Genomic DNA, 13,143 nt, shown 5'->3' with positions numbered 1-13,143 from the left:
ATTAATGTATTTATCTATGCATAACTCTTATGTTACCCTGACAGCAACATACAATATATGCATATATTACTTCTATACTTAATTAATTTCCCTGCTTGCCCCTGACTTCTTGAGAGGTATGACTGATATGCCTTTTTCACCTTTGTAGCAATAGTGCAATTGCTGGTACAGGTGTCCAATAAATGTTTCTTGTCATATCAGTATGTTGAAGAAGTTCCATAAGTAAACTATGCATTTTCAGTTCTTAAAATAATGACTCTAGTTGTATCAGGACATTTGGTTCCTTAGGGGCATTAAGATTAGTGTTCCTTGCCTTCCACATCTGCCCATGAAGGAAGAATTGCTATGGGACTTGCTCTCCTATTGTGAACAACTAGAAAACTGGGCAAAATATATGAAACTAATTTTGTCAGACATTGGACAACCAATGAGCAACTGGCAGAGCAGGAATGTGATTCTCAAGAGAAAGGAAACAAATGAGATAAGAGCTACAATTACCCCAGTTTTCTGCTTGGAGGCAATTCCTGAACTATACATGGTAAAAAGGAGGGAAACAAAACAGAGCCCAGTTCTCTTGTGGGGTTGAGGAAACAGAGATCAGAGTTCAGGGAGGTCAAAACAGCTAGAATCTGTGGGGCAGAGCTCTGGATAAGAGAAAACTAAGCAGAAAAAAACTTCAGAAACTTGCATAAAGGTTTCCTTGAGTCATTGAGTGAATACCAATTGCTGCAGGCATATGGTGAAACACCGTAAGGTTGGGCAAAGAATAACTCCTGAGGAAAGAACAACTACTGGGGAGCTGTGCACAAAAAAATTCCCAGAGCTTACACAAAACTGGGAATTGTCCAAGTTCCTACTAGCCAGAATCACCTTACTGATTACATGGAACATTCATTAGAACCCATATGTGAGTCATACCTTAGTAAAGAGTTAAAGTAGTCGTAGAGTTAAAGTTACCCTAGAGCTGTGGTAAACAGTTTATAAACAAGTCTCAAATGGGTGAAGCCGATTCTTAAGAACAAAGTTTACAACCTTTCTTTAAAAGAAATATTTTTAAAAATTCATTACTCAACAACATAAAATTCACTAAGTCTGATATCCAATGAAAACTTATGAGAGAGACAAAGAAGCAGGAGATAAAACAACCAATAAAAGACTAAAAATAGAAATGATAGAAGTAGCATACAAAGACTTTAAAACAGCTATTAAAATATAAATATGATCTGAGATTTAAAGGAAAATGTGTATGAGAAATGGATGGTATAAAAGAACGAAGTAGAACTTAAAGAGATAAAGCATAAAATATCTGATATAAAACGTTCATCAACAGGCAGTGGCAGTTAATTCCTTTTACCGTGCAGCTTTGCTTCACTCCATCTGGACTTTTCTGAAGCTGTGGGAGATGGTCAGGTCCAGATCTCGACCGGGCCAGGTGAGGTCTGTGGACCTGAGGCGTCCACTGTTAAGGATGGAGAGGGACTGAGGGAGTCCTCGGGCCAGGAGAACTGCGAAACCCCCTTTGAAAAAAATAAAAACAAAGACAATGCTGCCACATTAAAAATGCTGGGAGAGGAGATGGGGGGGTCACCAAAAAAAGAGAGGAAAAAAAAAACTTTCATTGACAGTATTAACCATTAGTAGATTAGATTAGAGACTGCAGAAGAAAAGATAAGAAAACTTGAAGAAATATCAAGAGATATTCAAAATGAAGAGAGAAAAAAGAGTGGTGGGTGGGGAGGGAAAGAATAGATTCTCAGTGATCTGGGGGACAATATCAAGTGGTCTAATATATGTATAACTGGAGTCTCTGAACTTGGGAGGGATGGGGTACAATGGGTAAAAATATTTAAAGATGTAATGGCCAAAATTTTTCCTAATTTGATGAAAACTATAAATGTACAGATCCAAGAAGCTTAGTAAGCCCCAATGGGATAAAAATAGGAAACAAACAAACAAACAAACAAAAGAATAGATTCTCAGTGATCTGTGTGACAATATCAAGTGGTCTAATATATATATAACTGGAGTCTCTGAATTTGGGAGGGACGGGGTACAGTGGGTAAAATATTTAAAGATGTAATGGCCAAAATTTTTCCTAATTTGATGAAAACTATAAACGTACAGATCCAAGAAGCTTAGTTAGCCCCAATGGGATAAAAATAGGAAAAAAAAAAAAACCCAAAACAGAACAAAGTGCTTTATAATCATATTGCTCAAAATCTGTGTTAAGGAGAAAACTCTTAAAAGCAGCCATAGGAGAAAAAAGGACAAATTACGTACAGGGGAAGAAATCATCAAACACAGACTCTTCTTCAGAAACTTTGCAAGTCTTGTGACAATGTCTTATGACAATAGAATGGTACTTTTAAAGTGCTGAAAGAAATGAAGCTCTCAACCAAAAATTATGTATCCAATAAAAATGTTCCAAAAATGAAAGTGAAGTAATGACTTTTTCAGACAAAACTTGAAAGAGCTCATTATCCTCTAACTAGCACCTACAACAGATGACAGCAATATCAATAAAGATGGGGTGGGGGATAGAAGTATCCTGCTGAAAGTGTTTTGCATTATATCTGAAATTATATTATTTGAAGGTAGACAGTGATAAGTTTAAGATGCATATTGTAAATCCTAGGGTAATCAACAAATAAAACAAGAAGTATGGCTAATAAACCAATAATGGGTATAAGATGGAATATGAAAAATACTCAATTCTTCAAAAAAAGGCAAGAGCAAAAAAACACAAAAAACAAAAAAAGAAGAACAGAACAAATAGAAGTAGCAAGATGTTACATTTAAAACCCATCATATTGATAATTACGTTAAATATAAAAGGTCTACACCAGAGTTTCTCAACCCCAATGCTACTGATATTTAGGGACAGATAATTCTTAGTTGTGGGGACTTGTACTTTGCACTGTAGGATGTATAACAGCATCCCTGGCCTCTATGTGCTAGATGCCAGTAGCGGCCTCCCTCACCTCTGCCATTGTGACAACAAAAATGTCTCCAGACATTGCCAAATATCCCCTGGGGGCAAAACTGCTCCCGTTAAAGAGCCACTGATCTAAGAACTCCAATTAAAAGGCAAAGAGTATCTGACTGAATGAAAAGCAAGATCCAATTATATTCTGTCCAAACAAAGACAATCTACTATAATATAAAGATAAAGGCTAAAAGTAAAAGGACAGTTTCCTTGGTTGGCCTTAAATGCAGTCAGGTCCCTTTGTGCTCCAAGAGTCTATGACCACTACTGCTCTATCCTGCAGTAACTGCACTGATTCCCCCAGCCCTCTCCCACTATCCATTCACTCCTGGCAAACCACAAGCACAGGCATAACATTCAAAGACGTAAAAAAAGTCTCCTTCCTTGCCCTGCATTGTCACCCAGTTCTCCTCCCTGGTGGCATCTACTATTTCAGTTTCTTAGGTATCCTTCCAAAGATAGTCCACGCATTTGCAAATGAGTACAGGCATATTTTTTCCCTCACAAATGATAACACATTTACACAGTGTTTTTGACATGGCTCCCCCCACCCTTAGTATAGGTTGGAAATCTTTCATATCAGTACATAGAAATAGATCTTCTTCATTTTTTCAACAGCTGGATAGCATACCATTGTGCTGATGTGCTGTAATTTATTTGAACAGTTCTCTATTGATGGGCATACGCTTCTAATCTTTGCTAGCACAAATAATGTAGCAATGGATAACCTTGTACGCGTATCATTTCACACCTGTGTTGGTATATCTGTAGGATAAATTCCAGAAATGGAATCTTTAGGTCAAAGACTATATATGTATTTGTTATTTGGGGAGATATTGCCGAGTTGTCCTCTACGGACTTTATAAAACTTCGATTTTTGCTAATCTGACAGGTGGAAATGCTACTTTGTATATGTATTCGATTTGCAGTTAAGTGAGCTTGCGTATTTTTTCACGAGCCTAAGTGGTACTGCATTTTCTTTTCCTCTATACTATCTCTTCATATCCTTTGAGATGGTCTTTTCTTATTAGTTTATAAAAGGTAGAGTCTGTGTTCCGGTAACAGACGGATGGTCATGTCCTGACCAATGACCTTGACGCCAGCATCAACACACCTGTCACCTGTCTGTGGATTTATTAACCCAGGTTTGGAATCTTGGCTTTGCTACTTGCTGCGTGATCTTGGGCGACTTGCTTAACCTCTTTGAGCTTTAGCGTCTAAGTATCGGGCATAGAGTCTGGCTTGTCAATATGGCGCAGAACCGTACCTTTAAACCCAGGCAGGGAGTTGGCTTGGACTTGTGAGTCAACAAAGTACCGGACACGTTTCTCCGCGGGGAAAGCTTGCTTAGGCACGGAGGCCCGCACGTAGCAACCCAGACGGCGGAGTCCGGGAGAGGCGCCGGAGAAAGCGGGGCCTGACTCCTTAAAACCCGAGTTCTCCCTTTCCAGAAAGCCGCAACCCCGCTGTGATCAACAAATAAAAATCGCGCAAAGAGCGAGCCACGTTCCACGGGGAGATTCGTCTTCTCAGCCGCCCTTTCTGCTCCCAGGCGCCCCCCCGGACCAGACAGAGCGCGGGTGCGGCGCGGCGCGGCGCGGCTCGGGTCCGGCGTGGGGCGGAGGCGGGGGCGGGCCCCGCGGTCACGTGAGCCCGGCCAGCTGTTAGCTGGGGGTGGCGGGCCAGAGCGCGGGGAGTCTGGGGAGGGGGAAGCGCCCGACGGCCGCCTCCGCCACTGCAGCTGCAGCCCTCGATGTGGCCACAGTGATCTCAGCCGCGGCACCACCCGCACCCTCGCCGGCCGCAGCCTCAGCACCGCAGAGCCGAGCCCGGAGCCCGCAGCCCCGCAGGTGAGCTGTGGCGGGCACCCCTGGGAGCGCAGGGAATCTGCAGCTGCTTCCTCCGGCGGGCTTCACCCGGATCCGCCATCGCCGTCCCCTGTGCCTCGTCGCCTCCGGCTGTCCCTCCAAACCCGCGGGTGGGAATCCCGCGGATGCTGGCTTGGGTTGTCTGGGGTCTCTAGGGGATCAGGAGAGAGGGGGCCTCAGCCCGGGGTTGGGGTGGGGGACTCCGGCTACAGGCTGCGGGGGCGCAGGAGAGGGCTGCCCCACCCCTGGGCGCGGGCGCTGCAGCCTGGTTGGAACCTGTCCCCGCTCTCCACCCCCCCAACCCCATCCTCCCCACCACCTCTTTTGAACTCTCCTCACTCCCCCAGGCCGCTTTTCCTGTGTTTCCATTGCTTGGTATCCCAGTTGCTGGCCCGCTGGGGTGTGTGCCCAGTGCGGCCCCCTCCTTCCCCCCCCAACCAGACCTCTCCGGGGGTTCCCGGCTCGTACGGGCACACAGCTGGTGGCGGAGCGGGCCTGGCACCTTCCCGGTCGCACCTGCCGCGCGGGCGGGCTCGCGGGAACATGGCTGCCTGGCGGGCCCGCTGCCCTTGGCCCGGCTCTTCCCCCGCGTCCGCCGGTTCTGCGGTTGCGGTTGCCGAGTCGTGTCCGGAGGACTACCCTCCCACTAAGGGCAAACGCGTCGGCTCTTGCTGTTGTCTGCGAGGGCCGAAGGACTTGACATAACACCGCCCGCCTCCTCAAGCCACACCCGGGGCGGATCTTGGGGATGGGGGGTGTCGGGGCAAGTTAAGGCGGTGGCGCCGGGGCACTTATTGGTAAAAGGCACTAGTATTTCTGAGATGATTGTCCACTTCAGTTTGCCTTTGCGCCCTCGGTTCGCTTGTCTGTCTGGGCACGGATTATTGGGCGACATCACTCGTTGAGGTCTGAGACGCGTGTGATCTGCAAAGCAGGAGGGACACTTGAACTTTAGAGAATTGACGAGAACTAAGATTGAGGGGTTAAAGATGTCCATTCAACTCAAATGCAGAAGCAGTCATTTGCTGTGGCTCCAAACTGTCCTGGTAGTGTTCTGTTAAATAATACGGTCTTTCTGGATTTGCTGTTTAATTCTGGCTTGCAAGTGTCTTGGATTACGCTTGTAGTCCAGCTTCCCGATGGGTGTGTGTGTGTGTGTGTGTGTGTGTGTGCCTACTGTGCTCCAAGCCTGACTAGAAGATGCATCAGTTGCAGAGGAAACCTATGTTAATTCAAAATGGCAGCATGAAAAATCAGGCCAGGCGGAAGCAACACAGACCAGAGCTAACATCAGCTGCCCCCTGACTGAAGCATTGATGGGGGGATCTATGGGAGGGAAGGCCCTCCTGGGTGTTGCTGCAGCCGGCCCTAAGGGATAGGAAGTGATTCTTGCAGCAGGCTAGATTTTAGGGTGCTGCAAGGTTCTGGGGAGGTTATGTGGGAAGTTTGGGGAGTTGTAATTATCTTCAGGTGCAAAGACCTGATTAAAACTCTCTGTGATTTTGATCTGATTTTCTACAGGCTGCACTAAAGTTGATGTATCTGGCTGCCAATATCTGTTTGATAACTTCTGTGCTGTTTTGTACCTACAAGTGGCTCTTAAAAGAGATGAGTGTCTGGTATAAACATCATCCAAGAACAGTACATATAACAAATACCAGGTGCTTAGAGCAAGTTTCATTGGAAGAACTGATTTAACATCACGAGCAAGCACTCAGGCACCAGAGGATGGTAAATTCTTGAAAGGTGACTCATTTTAGGGTTTTTTTTTTTAACAGCCTTTTTTTCCCCATTTCACAGCTGTGCTGCCAGCCATCTTCTCTTTTAGCAAGGAGGAAATGCATGAGGAGGCAAATGTTTCAGGGATAATGGGATAGAGGGAGATTAGTGCAAAGGTCAGGAATGGTGAGCTGGAAGCAGCCTGAGAAAGCGCTGTGCTGTCAACCCCTCTTTACAGCCCAGGAGGCTGAATCCAGCGGGGTGAATGGACTGCACCCAAGGTCATATAGCTGGTTGGCAGCTGGCAGTGAGAACTAATATCCAGGTGTTGTAACTCCCCATTTTAGGGTTCCACATGCCACCTATCAAAGCCTGGGGGAAAAGAGCAAACCTATTATTATTAGCATAGCAAACTCTTCATGAAACCAAACTTTAACATGATTTAAAAATCTGTAGTATTTAAAAAAAAAAATCTGTAGTATTTAAAGTAAGTGCTCACACCTTAGTTTCCTAACTTAAGCCCATTTAACTTCTTAAGCTGTGTCCACCTCATGTTCCCATTTTCCAGGGACTAGACTGCTTCTATATTTAAGCACCAAAACCATAATTTTATGGTTTTTACATTTTATGATATGTCAGAATCTTTGAGGCGAGAAGTGCATTCTTAGATTAAAAAATTAGTTGCTTGTATTGCTTGTCTGGTTTTGTAAAGAAACCAAGGTGGGACATATAATAGCTTTTGAATATCTCTAACTTTAAGTAATAGTAAATAACAAACCTATTTTAAAATAACTTTGAAGCAGCACTGAAGACAGAGTCTTTTTCTAGAATTTGCATTTGAGTTCTCTGAGTCATATACCAGTGTCCCTAGCTCTACTAAAGCAGAACTAGAGATTGTGTGTGGGTTAGTAAATATATGTGCAGAGGTGGTGAGAACAAGGGAAATATTTCTTCTGAGCTTTCTGTACCATCAACCCGGCGATCTGCAGAAGGAGAAGGTGGGTGCGCTACAAGGAACTGAGAGAATAATTGATGATGGTGAAACAGATAGGAACTAGGTATGGATTGACAGATAATGTTGAAATGAAGACAGATGCTGATGCCACATGTGCCATTAAAACAATAACTTGCATTACAGCATGAATGTGAAGGTTCATTCATTGAAATTCTCCCAATATGTCAAAGATATTTAAAATCACAAGTTTTAAAAAAAAGTAAACACGTGCAATCTGTGTTTGTTGGAAAACAATAAAAATACAAATAAGCCAAGGTTATTTTTTAAAAGCCACCCATGATCCCTTTATTCAGCAATAATCACTCATTCTGAAAGTTTGGGTATTTTCATTGGAGTGAGAGCCTAGGTTTGTGCTGTCTAATTCAGTAGCCACTAGCCACCGACAACATGTGGCTATTGAGCACTTGAAACATGGAGAGTCTGAATTGTGATGTGTTGTGAATGTAAAATATACATCAGATTTCAAACATTTGTAGGAAACATTTGAAATATTGTGAGAATTACCAAAATGTGACACAGACACTTCAAACATTTAAAACACTTCATTAATAATTTTATTTATTTATTTTTATTAAAGTATAGTTGATTTATAGTATTATGTTAGTGTCAGGTATACAACATAGTGATTCAAAATTTTATAGATTATACTCCGTTTTAAGTTATTATAAAATAATGGCTATGTTCCCTGTGTTGTACAATATATCCTTGTAGGTTATTTTTAAATACATAGTAGTTTGTACCTCTTAATCCCCATACCCTTATCTGGTTCCTCCTTCCTTCGCTCTCCCCACTGATAACCACTAGTTTGTTCTCTATATCTGTGAGTCTCTTTCTGTTTTGTTATACTCATTTGTTTGCTTTATTTTTTAGATTCTCATGTAAGTCGTAACATACAGTATCTGTCTTTGTCTAACTTATTTCACTAAGCATAATACCCTCTAGGTTCATCCATATTGTTGCAAATGGCAGGATTTCAATGAACAGATACAGTTCATTAATGATTTTTATGTTGATTATGCAGGCATACCTTGGAGATAATGCGAATTGGGTTCCAGACCACTGCAATAAAGCAAATATCAAAATAAAGCAAGTCACATGAATTATTTGGTTTCCCAGGGCATAAAAAACTTAGGTTTATAGTGTACTTTGTTAAGTGTGCAATAGCATTATGTCTAAAAAAAGTATATACCTTAATTTAAAAATACTTTATTGCTAAAAAATGCTATCATGTGAGTCTTCAGTGAGTTCTCTTTTCTGTATGCTAACATCAAAGGACACTGATCACAGATCACCATGACAAATATAACAATAATGAAAAACCTTGAAATATTGTGAGAATTACCAAAATGTGACACAGACAGGAAGTGAGCAAATGCTATTGGGAAAATGGCACCCATAGTCTTGCTTCACTCAGGGTTGCCACTAATCTTCAACTTGTAAAAAATGCAATTATCTGTGAAGCACAATAAAGCAAAGCACAATTAAATGAGGCATGCCTGTATTTTGAATTAATATTTTGGATATATTGGATTTAAACAAAATACGTTATTAAAAGTAATTTCACCAGTTTCCCTTTACTTTTTTAGATGTGGGTCCTGGAAAACATAAAATTACATATGTGATTCACATCTGTCTTCCATTCTATTTCTATTAGGCTGCATCGGTCTAGGTCATTAGCAGAAAGTGGAGGTTGGTTGCGGTGTGTGATACTGTTCATAGAAATGGATGCGGGAGGTGAGAGAAGTTTGAATAGACACTGGAGGGGAGGAGATGGGGTGAGTGGAGAATGACTGACGTGATGTACATGTCAATCACACCCACCTGTCCTCTCTCCCCCAGAAACTCCCAACATCCTCAGGGCCTCCACCCAGTCTGGGATGGTGATGAACTGAACTGGGTGGGTGACTGGAAGGGGAGGAAGTTGGGGGCCTCCCAGCTTGAGCCTCATTGGAAGCAGAGTGAGGGAGCTTGAGATGGTTAATGTTCCCTTCTCCTTCTCTTCTTAATGGTTATATATTTAACCTAAATCTCCAAGTGCTTAATCTACTACCGTAACGTGAGCTAGGTGTTCTTGAAGGCTCCCATAAGCATTTCTGATCATTGTTTTAAGTTGTATTGTTGCCCTCCTCTCTTGGTTGTATACATGAGTGCCTCTTCTTCTAGTTGATGAAGACCTTGAGAAGATCTTTTTAGCTCCATTTTCCCTTAGGTTGCACATGGTGCTTGTAGGTGGTTAGGGGCTCAAATTACATATCGGTAATTCATATGACTTCTTAAAAGTCCTAGTTAAAATGATGTAGTGATCAAAGGCTCTTCTGAATATCTTTTTCTCCTCTCAAAATGAAACCTTAGTGTATTTTAAAATTGCACTTAGCAGTGCCTAACGACCTGAAAGAATTAAATGAAATGCCTTAAAATGTCCTTTCTTGAGCACTGAAGTAATCAGATTTTTAAAAATAATTAAAAATCCAATAAAGTAATATGAGCTTGTTATAAAGAAATTTTAAATGACATAAGTAGATGAAATGTGAAGTTTCTATCTCTATAGCCCACATTTAGTCCCACTTCCAACTCTCAGTTAGATATTAATCCTTCCAGGTCCTTTTTTTTCCTTCCTCCATTCCTCCCTCCCTCCCTCCCTTCCTTCCTTCCCTCCCTCCTATCTATCTATAGTATATACTTATAAATATTTGCATAAGTGGGGATATTCACACCCACATATATATGTATTTACATACACACACTAATATGTTCATATATATGTATATAGGTTCCTTTTTGATAATAAAATGGGATAAATTTCCTAATGGTAAAAACACAGCAAATGAGTCTAGCATTAATGGGCATTTGCAAAGTAGTTTTTAAGTCCATTTTGCTAGATGTAAAGTAACCCTATGGTTTCATACTAGCAAGATTTAAATTTCTTCTGTAGGAAATGAATGTTTAGCTGATTTTTTTACAGGGACAGAGTGTAAACCACTGTTTTATGAGTGATTGGGAAGATTTTTTAAAATCCCAGTTTACAGCATTAACAGGTATGTATCAAATCATATTACTGGGAAAAGATGAGAATAGACAATCCATTATTTATATGGGAGAGGAAAACAGATGGTGGGAATAGGAAGGTCATCATTCAAAGCAACTTTGCCAAATTAGTGGACACAGTGGCAGCAATGTCAGAAATGAGAACACAAGGAAATGAAAGAACCCTAGATGTGGCTTGTTCAGTAGCTCTCAGGTCTTTCCCACAGGGAATGCTTTTGGCAGCTAACCACATACCTGCCTATTTCAAACACATTCTTCTTCCTTTATCTCCATAATCATTACATTCCCAGAACCCTAATCTTTAAGAACAAACCTTTCTTGAATGTTTCTCTATTCCAGATACTCTGCATCTATTACCTCATTTAATCCCCATAACAGTACACAGTAGACATCATGGCCATGTTTTATAGATGAAGAACTTAGTAGTTGGAGGAGCTACACCTGGAATCTGGGTCTATCTGACTCTTTCTTAAAAAGCCATAATGTAACCTCTTGGATAGATTATTCTGACTGCACAGGTCTAGTGTATACTATTAATGTGATGTAAGTCATTTTCTTTCTTTCTTTATATTACTGTAAAAGATGGAAAACTCTTTCAACCTACCATGTATTGGAAAACATCTTCCTTATAGTGAACTTGGTCTGACTATATTTTTCTAATTTGGCTAGCTTGAATGAAAAATGAATCCCACTTGTACTATTTATCTACTCCTTCCTACATTAAAAAAACAGTTGTATCTATGAGAAATGGATGCCATTCAACTAATCCCTTCTCTTCCCCTCACTCTAAAATTCCTAAGAGCTCTGCGAAAAGTGATACTCATGCAGCCTGAGTTTTCTTTTAAGTGGTACCATATTTTAAATGCACCAGAGTGATGAACAGATCACTGGGTGTAGTGGAGTTTTTGAAGGGGGGACTTGAATTCACGTGTGTCCCAACATTGAATGGACACAGAATAAATAATGAGCCATATATATCTTCAGCATTATTTTTCAGATGTGTAAGGATTCTATTACCAGTTAGTACATACAAATGCATTGAGAGTGTTACTAAATTCATAACATATATTCGTTACATATTTTTCCCAACCAACTACAATCACTCTTATGTGGGGTGTCTATGAAAATTTTTTGATGTTAAAAAGTTGGGAAACATGTTAGAATATTTCACATTATAGAGAAATTCTAGAGTGATTTGAAGAATACTTTTGTTAAGTGACCAGTTACCCCCTAATTTATCCTATGAAGCAATGTAGATTTTGAAGCACAACATTCCACTTGACTATAGAAAAGTCTACGTTTCCTTAGTTATTAAGCTGTCACGTGAATCATTCATTAAGTTGGACATTTTGCTTTATTCATATTTCTCATTGTCACCATATCTTGAAAATGAGGCAGAATCAGATGTGGCCAAAAGGTAAAATGAATTCATTTGCCGTGACTGAGCTGTGGGGTTCTCCTTAATCCCCGAGTCTCTGCCTTATTGCAAGGCCATATTTATTAGCGGCAATATATTGAGAAAATAGATTATTTCTATTGCAACTCTTCCTTTTCTTCTTTTTTTAAAGTATTTTCATTACAAATTCTGTATTTTCATGTGGGAAGTCTGAAAGTACCTGAATATATATAGGTTAAGAAATTGCCTGTGATTCTGCAACCCAGCAATACTATTACTCTTAAAAATTTTGTTGTATTTCCTTATGATCTTTTTGCATCATCTATCTATATAATATACATAATTTGAATGATACCGTATATAATTTGTGTGACCTCTTTTTATTTCACCAGCTTGTTCTTACGTATTGATATATTTCCCAGCTTTCCATGATATGTATGGATAGCAAATTACATATCATACATTGGTTTTGTTTTGTTTCTGGATTCTTATGATCATCTAAGTGGCTGTATTTTGGGAGAGGGTGATGCACCAGCAGTGGTCCATTAAATTATCAGGGGTTATGGTGAAGTTGAGTAGTTGTTAATTGCCTGGAATTTTGGTTTTACAAATTTGAAATAGACACTCTTTTCATTTCCTCTAGCTAATCACCTAAATTGCAGTAGTTTTGGAATGGAAGAGCAGATCAGTTTGTGATCATTTCAGTCATTAAGAAAAAAGCATCCAAAGGATATTTCTTAGCAGGTCCTACTGATTTAGAAATATTCAGCTACATAAAATGATATCTAGCTTTTCTTTTTTCTGGCTTAAATTCTTACTTTCTATCCAAGGCAGAGGAGTCATGGTCATTACCAAATGATTTACCTTGCATCTATGTTAAATGAAGAACACTTTTTTTTAAAAAAAAGGTATTTTTAAAGATTTGGGTGAGACTTTATTTCTTTAAAATAGTGAAAACTGCAAAACATTTAAGTAACAATTAATAATCCAAATCTTCCTGATTATCATGTAGTGTGATTAGTCTGATTTCCCAGTTTTAAAGCCAAAGACCAAGAAAACACAGCCTCCTACATCTTTATTTGTCATACTTCTCTCAAGTTACCCAGGGATGGGT

The 13,143-nt window shown here is 40.5% G+C and overlaps 2 protein-coding genes across 7 annotated transcripts in view; one reads left to right on the top strand and one right to left on the bottom strand.

Annotated features, from left to right (window-relative positions):
• PLEKHA8 (pleckstrin homology domain containing A8) overlaps positions 1–4,583 on the bottom strand; it is a 113,112-nt gene extending 108,529 nt beyond the window's left edge. Inside the window, exons 1-2 of one of the 2 annotated variants that reach the window (XM_082471937.1) lie at positions 4,254–4,583; positions 1,355–1,517 (exon numbers count right to left, since the gene is read on the bottom strand). The gene's annotated coding sequence lies outside the window, so the exon portion shown is untranslated. Of the gene's footprint in view, positions 1–1,354; positions 4,176–4,253 lie in introns of those variants that run through there. The other variant, XM_082471936.1, reaches the window with a different exon arrangement.
• A 118-nt stretch (positions 4,584–4,701) lies between these two features.
• The window catches only part of SCRN1 (secernin 1), a 118,887-nt gene continuing 110,445 nt past the window's right edge, over positions 4,702–13,143 (top strand). For 3 of the 5 annotated variants that reach the window (XM_082472020.1, XM_082472018.1, XM_082472019.1), the window contains exon 1: positions 4,702–4,836. The gene's annotated coding sequence lies outside the window, so the exon portion shown is untranslated. Of the gene's footprint in view, positions 4,837–9,463; positions 9,486–13,143 lie in introns of those variants that run through there. The other 2 variants (XM_082472021.1, XM_082472017.1) reach the window with 2 other exon arrangements.

The sequence above is a fragment of the Balaenoptera physalus genome (genome assembly GCF_965194825.1).
Source record: "Balaenoptera physalus genome assembly, chromosome: 8".
NCBI lineage: Eukaryota > Metazoa > Chordata > Mammalia > Artiodactyla > Balaenopteridae > Balaenoptera > Balaenoptera physalus.
The sequence above is the reverse complement of the archived record's forward strand: the minus strand, read 5'-3'. Positions and strand labels throughout refer to the sequence as shown.